Source organism: Lissotriton helveticus, chromosome 5_1 (assembly GCF_964261635.1).
Source record: "Lissotriton helveticus chromosome 5_1, aLisHel1.1, whole genome shotgun sequence".
Taxonomy (NCBI): domain Eukaryota; kingdom Metazoa; phylum Chordata; class Amphibia; order Caudata; family Salamandridae; genus Lissotriton; species Lissotriton helveticus.
Window position 1 is genome coordinate 1028035929 of NC_136065.1, and position 13037 is coordinate 1028048965.

Below are 13037 nucleotides of genomic sequence, written 5' to 3' on the forward strand. Positions count from 1 at the left end.
CTAAGCAAAGCATCTACCATGAACAATAATATTTGAATTTAAAGAATAATAATACGGATGACCAATAATCCATGGGAAATACATTTTAAGCAGATATGGGTGAGTGTCCGTCGTTTGTGAGAAAAGAAGACTTCGCTTTGCCAGTTCACTGAGAATGGCAGATTAAAATTGAAGAACAAATTACAGCGTTAGAGACCGTCTAGCGTAACTAATCCGAAGAGGTGTTTCATGTGAAATCGAGTGGGCACAGCAATTTGAGGAGAGAACAATGACGAGCATCGAAAGGTATTGTCCAACGGAAATAACTGAAAAGTGCAGCTGTCAGCTGTGCACGCGTCATTAGCAACCGGCACTCTCTGCAAGTGAAAGAATCTACGCGCCTACGTCACGCTCTGGCGGCCATCTCAGGACATCCAAGATCAGCATTTCAGCCTACATGATGATGCCGCATCGCGTCAGTCTGACCCATCTTGTTACCAATAAGGTACTACGGAAAATAAAAGAGCTCATCACTGTACTCAGCAGAAGCAAGGTACCAGCAGTGCTGCAAGCTCAGATCAACATCTTGCAATAAAACGAAGGAACTTTAAAAACAGTAAGCCATATTTAAAACCAAATTAACAGGATGTTAAAGAAAATAATTCACGCATGATAGAGAATATCAGCAAAAATACAACAAATAAAAACATGTGGAGCTTAAAATACATAATAGTCTATAACTAAAGAAGCAACAGTTAGGAAAAAATAACTGGAAAAAAAATGGCTTCAGCGTACCTGTGGAAACTAACACCTCCACAAGCTTTCCTTCCAGGTAAGGGTGAACCTGAAATAAAGTGGGAGGAATGGAGGGAATATTTTATGAACTATGTATCCAATTTTGAAGATGATGATGAATTTAAAGCAGACAAAAAGTACAAAATATTGTTATATAGTTTGGGAGCAAGCGGTATAAAAGTATACAATAGCATTAATAAAAAGACTAGAGGAGAAGGTGAAGGAGACGTGTTTATAAATGCTATCGATGACCTAAACACCTATTACAAACCAACAGTCTGCCTAGGAGTGGATAGATATAAATTCTTCCGCAGAAAACAAGGAAAGGAGGAGACAATAGACAACTATGTGTCAGTGTTGAAAAACTTAACACTCAACTGCTGCTTCAGGGATTTACATGACGAGTTCATAAGGGACCAGATTGTAACGCAAGGGTCCAACAGTAATATCCAAGATAATTTGTGGGCAAAGGGTGAGTACCCACTACAAAATATAATTGACATTGCGAAGAAGGCAGAACTTACAGGACGATGCGCAAAAGCTGTCATTGCTGAAAAAAATTAAAAGAAAGAAGGAGGAACGGTAAACAAGGTGACAGACTCTAAAAAATAAGTAAATAGAACAGTAATTACAGGAGTTACAAACCCATGCAGGGAAGAACACAGTACATCGACAGAAGGCGCTGTTATAGGTGCGGGAGCACAAATCACATGGCGGATGACAAAAAGTGCCCAGCACGTAATGTGAAATGTACATATTGCGGTGTAGTTGGTCACTTCCAAAAAGTGTGCCACAGAAGATGCACTGGCTCATTAAAAATAGTAGAATGTGAGGAAAAATACAATCTAGACACATCTGATGACGAAGACATAAACATGTTCATGTTAAATGTTGATGATGAATGCGTCTCAAGTGTCGATGTGGCGAAGAAATCTAGGACCAAGAAACCTGTTTGTGAAATGACAATCGGAGGAATTGAGATCAGTGTTGTGGCAGACTCTGGCTCCCCGTACACAATAGTGAACAATGACGTATGGAAGGAGAAGTTTGCTCCTCAACTAGGGGAACAGTTGGATGAAGCAGACATCTCGATCAAGACGTTCACTGAGGACCCCATCGAGGTATGTGGATTCAGAAAATTAAATTTTGTCTTCAAAGGAAGAGAGTCTGTCTGCAAGCTCTATGTGTCTGCAGTGGGACCCTCCATATTGGGGTGGATGGACCAATGGGATCTGTAGGGCAGACCAAGTCCTGGTCATACATGACAGTGAGAATTACAGCAAGACCTTGTTAAATAAATGTCCTAGTGTCTTCAACGGAGAAATAGGAGTTCTTAAGGGGTACACACACAAAATACTAGTCAAGAGTGATGCCGTGCCAGCAGTGCATAAAGTGCGCAACTTGCCATTTTCAGTGAAGGCACAACTAGACAAGCTCCTCCAGGATGGAAGTATAGAACGCATCGAAGCAGCCGAATGGGTAGCACCATTGATCGTGGCCAAACGGCCAATAGCAGTTTAAGACTGTGCATCGAGTTGCGCGATCAGAATAGAAATATAGTGGTTGAACAATACCCATTGCCGAGGATCAACGAAATGATAGCTAAAACGAAAGGGGTGAAATGGTTTTCGACAATTGATTGGAAATCCACCTATCACCAGGTCCCCCTGCATCGGGAGAGCAAGAAACTGACCATGTTCATAACGCATTTTGCATGTTACCAGTTCAACAGAGTCCCCGTTTGGATTGGAGTCTGCGGCCGCAATGTTTCGGAGACTAATGCAAAACATCTTTGCGGGCATTCTGAACTTATTGAAGTTCCAAGACGACATCCTTGTCATGGGAAAGTCTAGGCAAGAGCATGACGAAAAGGTAAACCAAGTTCTTAACATACTTGCAGCAAAAGGCTTGACAGCTGAATACAAGAAGTGCAGATTTGATTGCCACAAAGTTAACCATTTGGGGCATGAAATAACAGGAGAGGGAATTTGTCCCAAGAAGGAACTTTCGGAAGCCATCAACGAAGCGCCTGTGCCAAATAACAAAGAGGAGTTACGATCCTTCCTAGGATTGGTAGAATTTTATGCCAAATTCGTAAAGAACTTCTCTCACAAAACATACTCACTTAGACAATTGTTGAAATTGAAGAACAAATTTATTTGGGATGAGGATTGCCAGAGCACTTTCAATTCTTTAAAGTGTGATTGGCGTTAAACTGTTCCATTGCAAGGTTTTGCCCCCTACTTGAGAACATAATTACAACGGACGCTAGTTGTAGAGGATTGGGTGCTGAGCCAAGTGTTGCCATTCACTGGCATGCAAGGCTGCGATCGACTTGCTTCTTTGGTGATGCCCAGTCCTCCCTGATGGACATGCCCTTCAACTCACCTGTTCAGGGGGCAAGGCTGACTCTGCTCTAGAGCGATTTAGGGAGGAGCAAGGCTACCACTTGCTCTCTAGGAATTTCCGTCCCACCCCATCAACTGCCAAAGTTCCACCACTGATTTTGCAGATTTCGCCGAGGTGCCTCATAATCGCAGCCTGGCAAGCATCCGCAAGGAACCCAGCAGTTTTGTGGTGGAGTTGCCCACTGCCCATACAGCTAAGGTAAAGGAGCTGACTAGTTTACTGCTCCACCTGCAGCCCTAACTGTCAAACCTCCTTAGCATGCTATTAAGGGAGCACAGCCACCCAGTGGGAAACAGAATCCACTGATTCTACTGAGGTTGTCAGACAATAACTTCGGACGGGTGAGTTCTGCAGATTATCTGCAGAGTTATGCATTACCCCTCCTTGCTTCCCCACTGCACCTGCCGTCATCTCCCCAGCCACTAACGGAGGACCATCTCTCCATTTTGCAGCAGGAAGTGAAAGCCCTTTTGGCCAAACGGTCTATAGAGAAGGTGCCTGTACCAGAAGTGGGTTGTAGTTGTTCTTCCCTCTACTTTCTGGTGCTCTAGAAAGATGGAGGCCTGAGGCCTATTTTAGACATGCACCCTGTCAATGCCTTCCTCAAGAAGGAACATTTTAAATGCTTACCTTAGCCCAGATCTTGTCTGCCCTTGACTCAGGACACTGGATGGTGGCATTGGTTGGACCTGCAATATGCCTATTTCCAGATACACTTTCTACCAGCTCATCAGCTGGCTGGCATATGTGTAGGGACTTCATGAGCACTACCTGCGTTTTGTGGTGAGCAGCAGCATTTACAGTTTGGAGTCCTCCCCTTTGATCTCACCATGCCCCTCGGTTGCTCACAAAAGTGATGGCAGTGGTGGCAGATCACCTTCTGAGGTCAGTGTGGTCAGTCTTTCCCATGTAGATGACTGACTGTGGAAGGCAGGTTCACCCCATGCATTTTTCATAGACCTCTAGGCTACATTAAACCTCCTGTCATTTTCGGGGGTCACTATCAATAGGCTGAAGTCACACCTGACTCCTTCTCAAAAGCTCCCTTTCATTGGTGTAATTCTGCACATGGTCCGGTTTTATGGCTTTTCCCCTACAAAAGAGATTCCAGGGAATTCAAGCTATGATCCCGATCTTTCAGCCTTGGGCCTGGAATTCAGTGAGGTTGGCTCTGCGGCTACTGGGGCTGGTAACCTCCTGCATCCTGCTGGTCGACCATGTGGGTTAGTATATGATTGCTCTGCAGTGGGATCTAAAGTCCCAGGGGCTCAACATCAAGAGGAACTCTTCAACCGCAGTCACATTTCAGAGGAAACTGCAAAAGACCTGCGGTGGTGGTTGCTGCGAGTGGGTGAGCGGCAGACACCTTTCCCTTCCCCACCCGGAAATGACTTTAGTAACCAATTTGTCACTTCTCGGCTGGGCGGGCAACTTGGGAAAGGTGTAGATTAGAGGCCTCTGGTGGAATCCGGACTCAATATCACCCTGCTGGAGCTGAGAACCAACCACTTGGTATTGAAAGCCTTACTGCCCTCCATCAAAGGGAGGCTAGTGCAGGTGCTCATGGACACCTCCGCCCCCATGTGGTTCTGCAACAAACAGGGTGGGGTGGAATCACTGACCCTGTGCCTGGACGTTTTCCACCTCCAGAAATGACTGGACTACCAGGGAATTTTCCATGTGATGACCCACTTGTCAGAATAATAAGTGCCAGGGAGGACGAGCTCAGCCATTGACGCCTAGGAGATAATGAGTGGGAGCTATACCCGGCGGGAGCGCAATGTCTCTTCCGTGAATGGGGAGAACCATGGCTAGATCTGTTTGCCACCACAGACAACACAAAATGTCAGTACTTCTGCGCATTGGAGTTTTCAAGATGTCTCTCGCTCTGACTCAAACCCAGGACTCATGTATGCCTTTGTGCCATTATCACTCCTCTCTCAGGTTCTCAAGTAGATCAGGGTCCACCAAGCCCATGCCATCCTAGTGGATCCAGATTGGGCACGGAGTGTATGGTATCCAGAACTCGTGGGCTTGAGCACCTGTCCGCCAATCAGGCTGCCCCTCACTGAGGACCTGCTGTAGCATCAACAGGTCAAGATTCTGCACCTAGGCCTTTGCAATCTCCAATGTCATGCACTGAGATTGAGCGCAACAGCTGACCACATTCGATCTTCCTCCAGAGGTAGTTAATGTCATTTTGGCTGTAAATGCCTTTTGGGACAATTTTGTGGTTTGGTGGGGCACACACCAGATTCCTCCCCACAGGCCCAGTTATCTGATGTTCTGTTGTTTGTTTTGTCCCGTACTTGGCCAGACTTTGCTTTAACCCCTTGCATGCTCGTGACACCTAGGAGCCGTCACACGTCACGGTGGGCGTGTTCACAGGACGGATCCCGGCCGTCAGAATTCCGCCCACTTAGTAAAACCCCCTTCAGCTCAAAAATTTGTGCCGCACGCAAGGGGTTAAGCACAGTTAAAGGTTATCTTTCAACCCTTTCGGCCTTCTTGTGATTGCCAGATCAGCCGTCCTTATTTAAGTAACCAGTTGTGATTCAAATTTTGAAGGGGCTCCAAAATATGGTTCCCCTTCTTCTTTTGTTAGGCCTCAATGGGACCTTAAACTGATCCTTACTTATATGATGTGCACTCTATTGGAGACGTTTGACAACTGCTCCTTACAGCTTCTTATCATCAAGAAGATGGTCGTTGTCTCCATCACCTCGGCATGGCACATAAGTGAGCTTCAGGCTCTTTGAGTTGATCTACCGTACACCACGTTCTTCATGGCTGAGTTCCTACATAGATTATTTCAAAGCACACCAGGATGACGATCAGCTCTCTGTGAAGTTTTCTGGAGCAAAAATAGACAAGGCCAGGTAGAAGAGAACCATCACCCGCTGAATCGTGCTCTGCATTAACAAATGCTATGCAATGGGTAAAAAGCAGCCTCTGGAAGGGCTGTGTTCTCATTCTACCAGGGCCAAAACTGCTACCACTGCATTAGCACGTGAAGTCCATACACATATGTGTGAGCATGTCTCCATAAGTTCATGAAGCACTAATGTCTGGATAGCCAGGTTTGCTGAGAAGGGTAATTTGCCTGCACTGTCCGGAGACATTCTGTTTGATTACATTCAGAGACCCACTTCCAATAGGTACTGCTTGGGTATCTTTGCAAATGGTGAGGAACCTGCGGCTAAAAATAGCCATCAGAAGCACAAGTTACTTACCTTCGGTAATGCTGTTTCTGGTAGAGACTCTATCTAGCTACAGATTATTCACTGACCCTCCCATCCTCCCCGTTCTGTGATTGGACTCTACTCATTAATGTGATCACAAGTCTAGGAATCTGCATGCTGCTCACAACCAATTCGCTATTCAGGCTCTGCGTCTGGGGACGCAGACAGTATTGAAATCAACTGACTTCAGCTTGCAGGGATGGCACCTATATGGACTCACATATCATTTCTGGAGCAGAATGGTGTTGGTGTGGAGCTGCACCATCTGGCAGCCGTGAGGTACTACTGAAAAGTCTTAGGATCCAGTCTGAAGCCTGAAGAATACTCAAAAGGTGAGGAATATGCAACTAACTAAGTAGAGTCTCCACCAGAAAGAACGTTGCATAATATGAGTAACTTATTTGTTTGTTCCAAAGTACCAACCATGTCCAACACGTTACCCTTAATAGAACATAATGCAACATACATGTTGCTGTAAGTTAATAATGTTTAATATTTTCCATATAAGGCTTCAAGCATTTTAAAATACAATAAATAATCTCTATATTTTTCCACAATATGTCTCAATAATATTGTCTCTCTGAGCCTGACCTAGATGAGTGAAATTAATACTTTCTCCACAGAGGAATGAATGCCTTAGCTAGGTCCTAGACATCAATGTACAGTCCTCTCTTTATTGTAATGTGTAATGTGCATGTAAAGCATAGCACTCACAATTATGACTTTACAACAGGTTGTTGGATTTTATATCAGTGTACCAACTGACTGATGTATACATTTGAATATGGAAAATAGTCTCTCAAAGGCATGTTCAATCACTGTCTTGGGCGCAATACTTTATTTTGCCTGTGGAATTATGGTCACTCCTTGTTACTCTTTAAGCTTCATTCCAGCCAAATTTCTGTAATTGCCACATGGCAGAATTTTCCTCCCTACAGGCTTCAGTAGATGTGAAGTTACGAGGGTGAGTGAGATTTGGTGTCCCCTAGCATGACTTTCTAACGCAGATTGTCGCAAGCGGTTGCAGTCAGAGAGCTGGCACTCGAGTAGATTTGCTGCCACTCAAGTAGATTTTCTACTTGAAGGGCAGCAAAATCAACTTGAATGGCTGCATAATCTAACGCTTTCAGCGCTGCTCCCGCTAATTTGCAGCCCGAGCTGCATATTTTCTGCCCGTTGACAGAATTCTGCAAAATCTCATGGAGTTTTTATGTAACTCTGTGGAGTCAATCTCTGTGAGTTCCTCCTACCCCTAGTTCTGATACATGCTGCTTTGCAACGTTTGTCCGTCTCTGTCTTGGTGTGCTGTATGAAGCAATTCTTTTCATTAAAATGTTAGCAATTTTAAAGTGCATATGCATTTTCACCTGAGTAGTAAAAACACTGGATTTACTGGTGGCATACACCACATTCCATATTTGTTCACAGCATGTATGTTTACCATTACACTTAGTCCCTGATATAGAGTTTGGTAGATGTGCCCATCTACCAAAAATGACTGTTACCTAAACTTCCAAAGTTGCGATTCCTCCATTCCCATTTAGAAATGGAGAAAATACATGGTTTCCAATGCTGAGCCTAAGCTGGCTTTTCTACAAGAAACAATAGATCTGATAGTCAGTCTGCTACTAGGCAGCCAGGTCATAGTGGCTGTCACCCCACCCTTTTACACTGAGGCGACCATCACTAGATTTCTCTGAATGCAACCAACAATAGATGCATGGCAGTCCTAGGTAGAGAAATTGCCCAAAGTCCTCCATGGCCAGGGAGAACACTCCCTGCATAGCAGTGGAATTGATAGTTGGTTTTCAAGAAGAAATCTCACTTTATTCTTGAAAAAACTATAAATATTGTCCACTGGGTACAACAAACATTGTGCCTTTGCAGCACAGTCTTCAGAGCAACGGTTATATTGGCTTTAGCTCTGGAGCCTAGGAGAGCACCGGCAGGCACTCAGGGATCTCTAAACCTGGCAAGAGGGCCTCCATTAGGTGAACTGAGGCCATGGTCTGCTGACCTCATGGCTCAATGGGATATTCACCACTCTTCAACTGAGTCTTAATCACTATCTATCCATTTCTGTAAGTTGCATATGTTCACTGTGCACAGAGGTTATGGTTCATAAACATAAAGGAGTGTTGATCACTCCCTGGGTTATGATGTTTCTTTCAAGACCCATCATCCTAGTGATAATGGAATTATGCATTCTTTGATTTGTGTATAACTATCTGATTTCAACAGAAGTCTCTTGGATGTGGGCCCAATCCACCACACTAGTTACATTAGGGACATCAACAATACTGTAAAGACTCTGATTGATCTTAGAAGGCCTGCTTGTGTGTGTGGATATGTAGTATTGTTATTGATCGATTGTAACACTGTGTTCATCTTAACATTGTGTTCAGGGATGCCCTGAGCCGCTGCAAGCAAGATGCCTGCTGGTCTATTAAGCACAGGAACTTGATATGCATTGGAACTTATTTGCTCCTGAAGGAGTGAGACACAGGTGTGGTGTTAGTTCCATAATGAGATCTAAGATGGACTCTGTGTTGAATCAGTATGTATGGTAGATTGCTTCCTCTGTCAGAATATGGTTATCAAGATACATAGAGTGCTCTCTCCTTTGTACTCTCAGGACGCCCTCTGCCTCCAATCTTCTTTTTTCCTAAAGCTGTCCTGTCATGATGTTGAGGGACTGAGATTTCAACATTAGGCAAGAATTTTAAATGTTTTGCACAAAGAGAGCTTATTGGGAGGTGAAACATTTGGGCTTTATGATATTTTTGCAAATATTTTCATAAATATAGATATTTAATACAGACTATTTAGTGTATTTTCCTAATGACCTGAGCAACATGGCTGATGCCCGATGGAGTTGCTAGACAACTAATGAGGAGATTGGCCCTGGTTTCACCCTCGACTGTCACCTACCCAGTCGGACATTGGACACAGATCTTCCTCGTCTCCCTGCTATGGCTCCCCTCCTTTCCTATAAATTCTCTCAACCTTGTTGTGTGTTTACTGTACCTTACTACGCTATTGTAACTGATGTAATTTGTAACGCAATGTTCCTCTGTTATAGCGCTCTGATACCTACAGGTAAAGTAAGCGCATTATAATCCTTTTGATGTACCTACTAATGCAACGTTCCCCTGGTTTTGCGCTCTGATATCTCCGGGTCTAGATAGCGCTATATAACCTTTGCAAATCAAATAAACTAAAAACTGATTTTTCCTGAATGCTGAGACCTGAGCAACATGGCGGATGACCGGTGGAGCTGATTGAAAGCTAATGAGGAGATTGGCCCTGGTTTCCCTCTTGACCGTCACCTACCCAGCCAGACAGTGGGCATTGTTCCTCCTTGTCTCCCCGCTATAACTCCTTCCTCCCCTTCCTCCTTCGAATTATTGAAACATTGTTTATGTGTACTGTACCTTACTATGCTCTTGTATCTGATGTAACTTGTAACACACCGATTCTAAATGTAAAGCGCTCTGATACCCTCTTGGGTCAAGTTTGCGCTATAAAAAACTTTATAAATAAATAAATGTATCGCAGTGTAGAGATTTTTCCCGCAAAATACATTTGTTTAGCAGGGCTGAGGATTGTGTATATTCCTATACATATACTGCTAAGATTCCGCAAAGGTGCCACATTTCAACAATTTCATTTGCACCATTTGTACATCCACTTTGAGGTTCTCTGTAATTATATCACAATCTAAGGCACTTAATCATTCCCAAATTCATCAACCTATAATATGGGTAGTACAAGATGCAAAAACATGTAAATGTGACATAAACATAGAGTTGATGTTATGCTTTAAATAGCCACAAATCCCTTTAGGCACAAATGTATGCTGCATTTTCCTTGTTGTTTTTTCGAATTTGAAGTTCAGTATATTGTTCATTAAAGTGGTCAGAGTAGGGAAATGCCAATTTTTTGCTGGTTTTTGTTTCTGTTTTTCTTTTTGCTCTACACACTGAGACCCTGCTGTGCAGTGCCCAGTATGTGTGGTCTGACATCTAAAAACATGTCAAATATGTATTCACCTGATTGGCTTATTTAAGTTACCTCTAGGTCTCTGGTATATGGTACAAAGGTGTACCCAGGGCCTGTGAGTTAAATGACACTAATGGACTGCAGCACATGTTGTGCCACCACCTACTGACAGTGCAAAGCATGTCTCCAGGCTTGCCCCTGCAACCTGGGTATGCACTTTTGTAAAGTAAAAATGTTTGCCAGGCTTAAGCTTTCCTTTTTAATACATCTAAATCTCCCCAAAGTTGGCCTTAAAATGTCCATAGGGCATACAATTAGGACTCGTATATTTTAACTTCCACATGTCCTGTCAGTGAAAATCCTACAGTGTTATTTTTCACTGTGGCAAGGCTGGCTCACAAATAGAAAACACTGGGTTACATTATAACAATTTATAATACCTATCTTTACTTTGGGAGTAGTCAGAATAATGATTCAAGGACTAATTTTAATAATAATTTAAAATCCAACGTAGTAGTCCCGTTGAATTTTATATTGTTATTTTGAAAATAACTTTTTTAGAAAGTTGTCATTTTCCGACCTGAGCCAAATGTGCCTTTCTGCCAGTGTTCACTGTCACCCAGGAGCTGAATGGCTCCTTAATTAGTTGTGAAGTGCCTTCCATAGCTGAGGCAAAGTGTGTGCAGCTAGCCCTTCCCTTAACGGAATGGCCATCTGAGCTGTGCCCATGAGCCTAATTACCTTCAACCGCTTATGAGTGATTACAAGGGAGAGTTTGCCCATTATCATAGCCACACCTCGGGTTGGACACAGGGAGCTCTGTATAGTGGAAGAAAGGTTCTGCCATGTTGGTTTTGGGTACAGAGGGGCATTGTGGGATAGTTTACAGTAAAATGCATAGGAAGTGCTGCAAAAGTGGGTAGGATCATTCCTGGGATCTTTTATCCCAATGGTTAGAGTGGACAGGAGTTTCCTCACCCACAAGCTGACACTAAGCATAAATGTGGCACCCTCAATACCCCTTTCAGAACACTCCTGGACCTGAGGGTAAGACAGAAGAAAGACTTCACCTGCTGCTTTGACCTGTTGGGAGAACCCTAAAGGTTGGACCTGCTCCCACTTGTATCCATGACCAAAAAGTAGACTCCAAGGGCAAGTTGGCTAGTCTTTGAGCTAAGGGTACACACGTGTCAGAATGTACTTCTCAAGCCTAACTCTAAAAACTAGGACTTAGACAATTTGTAAAGGATTTTGTCCATGGAAAACCAACAGAAGACTAGGACACACCTGCTAAGTGAACCCAATGAAAGCACATTGTTGGTTGGCCAAAGATTCAGGTTGCTCCCACTGAGAGCTTCTCCGCAGCAGCAAATTAGTTTTAGCAGGATATCACAGAGAAGGTATCTGGCCTTGCGGAGCCCTGTGTGGCTACAGCGTGCAACTTTTACCTGCTAAATGAATCCATGCTCCAAAAAAGTGACTAAGACCGACGGTAGAAATCTTCAACAGGTGAAGGCACCATAAGTATCTGGTAGTGAAGGACCTTCTTTGACTGCAAATTTTGACTTTCTCCCACTCTAAGCTTTCCCGCCACAGTCAATAGCTTCGCCTGGACTTCATCCAGAGGCTATTCAGCCTCTTGGAACCCATCTTGCCCACAGACTGCTGTCTCGCTCCGAGGACGATTTATTTACTTCCTTTTCCGAGACTAAGGGACAGATTTATTTCCTGGTAGACAGGCCGTTGTTCCACTAGGGTGATGGAGTAAATTACTCTGTTGCCCTAGTTGCTGTCATTTATAAATCATTAGCAGAAACCGCTGTCACAGCAGTTCCTGTCAATGGATTTTGCTTGTTTGTTTCAAGGCTCCATTAACATCACGGAGCCTTGCACCCAACTGATTATTTATAGTTTCAAAAAGAAAATCCAGAAGCGAGATTTTTCTTTTTGAAATTAAAAAAGGTAATGCCCCCCTTGCCATGGAGTCATCTCATATGGTGAGGGGGGCATTATTTCTTTCTTATTGTCCCTCACCGCCACGGTTTCCGTGACGTAGGCGGATAGTAAAAAAACTTGTATATATCCGCCCATCCTAATTGGGAGGACGGACATATAGCCAATTCTCTGACAGTTTGGCCATGACGGTGTTGGAGTAATGGCCTGCATCAAAATCAGGTGGGCGGACCACTCTTTTGAAGGCGAAGGAACTCTGCAGCTGTTGTGACTGATCTCTCTCTCCGCCAGAACACAAATCACTCCTTAAGTCAGAAAGTGAAAAGTGCAACTGGGGCAATGTGGTCCCTGTATCCGATCCAAGGTTTATAACAGTCAACCTTAAAGCTTACCCATTTCCTGGTCTAGAGCAACCTGTTCCATGTGGATGATTCTTTGCACTTTTTTCTGAAGATTTTATGTAAAACTTTAAAAAATTCAAATCTCCGGTTCCCCTTATTTAATTGTTATTGTATTGGTGTCCTTTTGGACAACGAACTATTCTCTATTTATATAAATTGGAGCTGCATTTTTATTGTGTTGTGTTTTTGACTTTTTAACCATTTTGGTACTTCTAAATGCCTTACACGTTTTCTTAAGTTAAGCCTGTCTGCTCTG

General features: G+C 43.6%; 1 protein-coding gene across 1 annotated transcript in view; it reads left to right on the forward strand.

Moving 5' to 3' along the window:
- Nucleotides 1-13037, forward strand: part of HPSE2 (heparanase 2 (inactive)) — a 1420589-nt gene that overhangs the window by 34503 nt on the left and 1373049 nt on the right. The window lies entirely within an intron of this gene.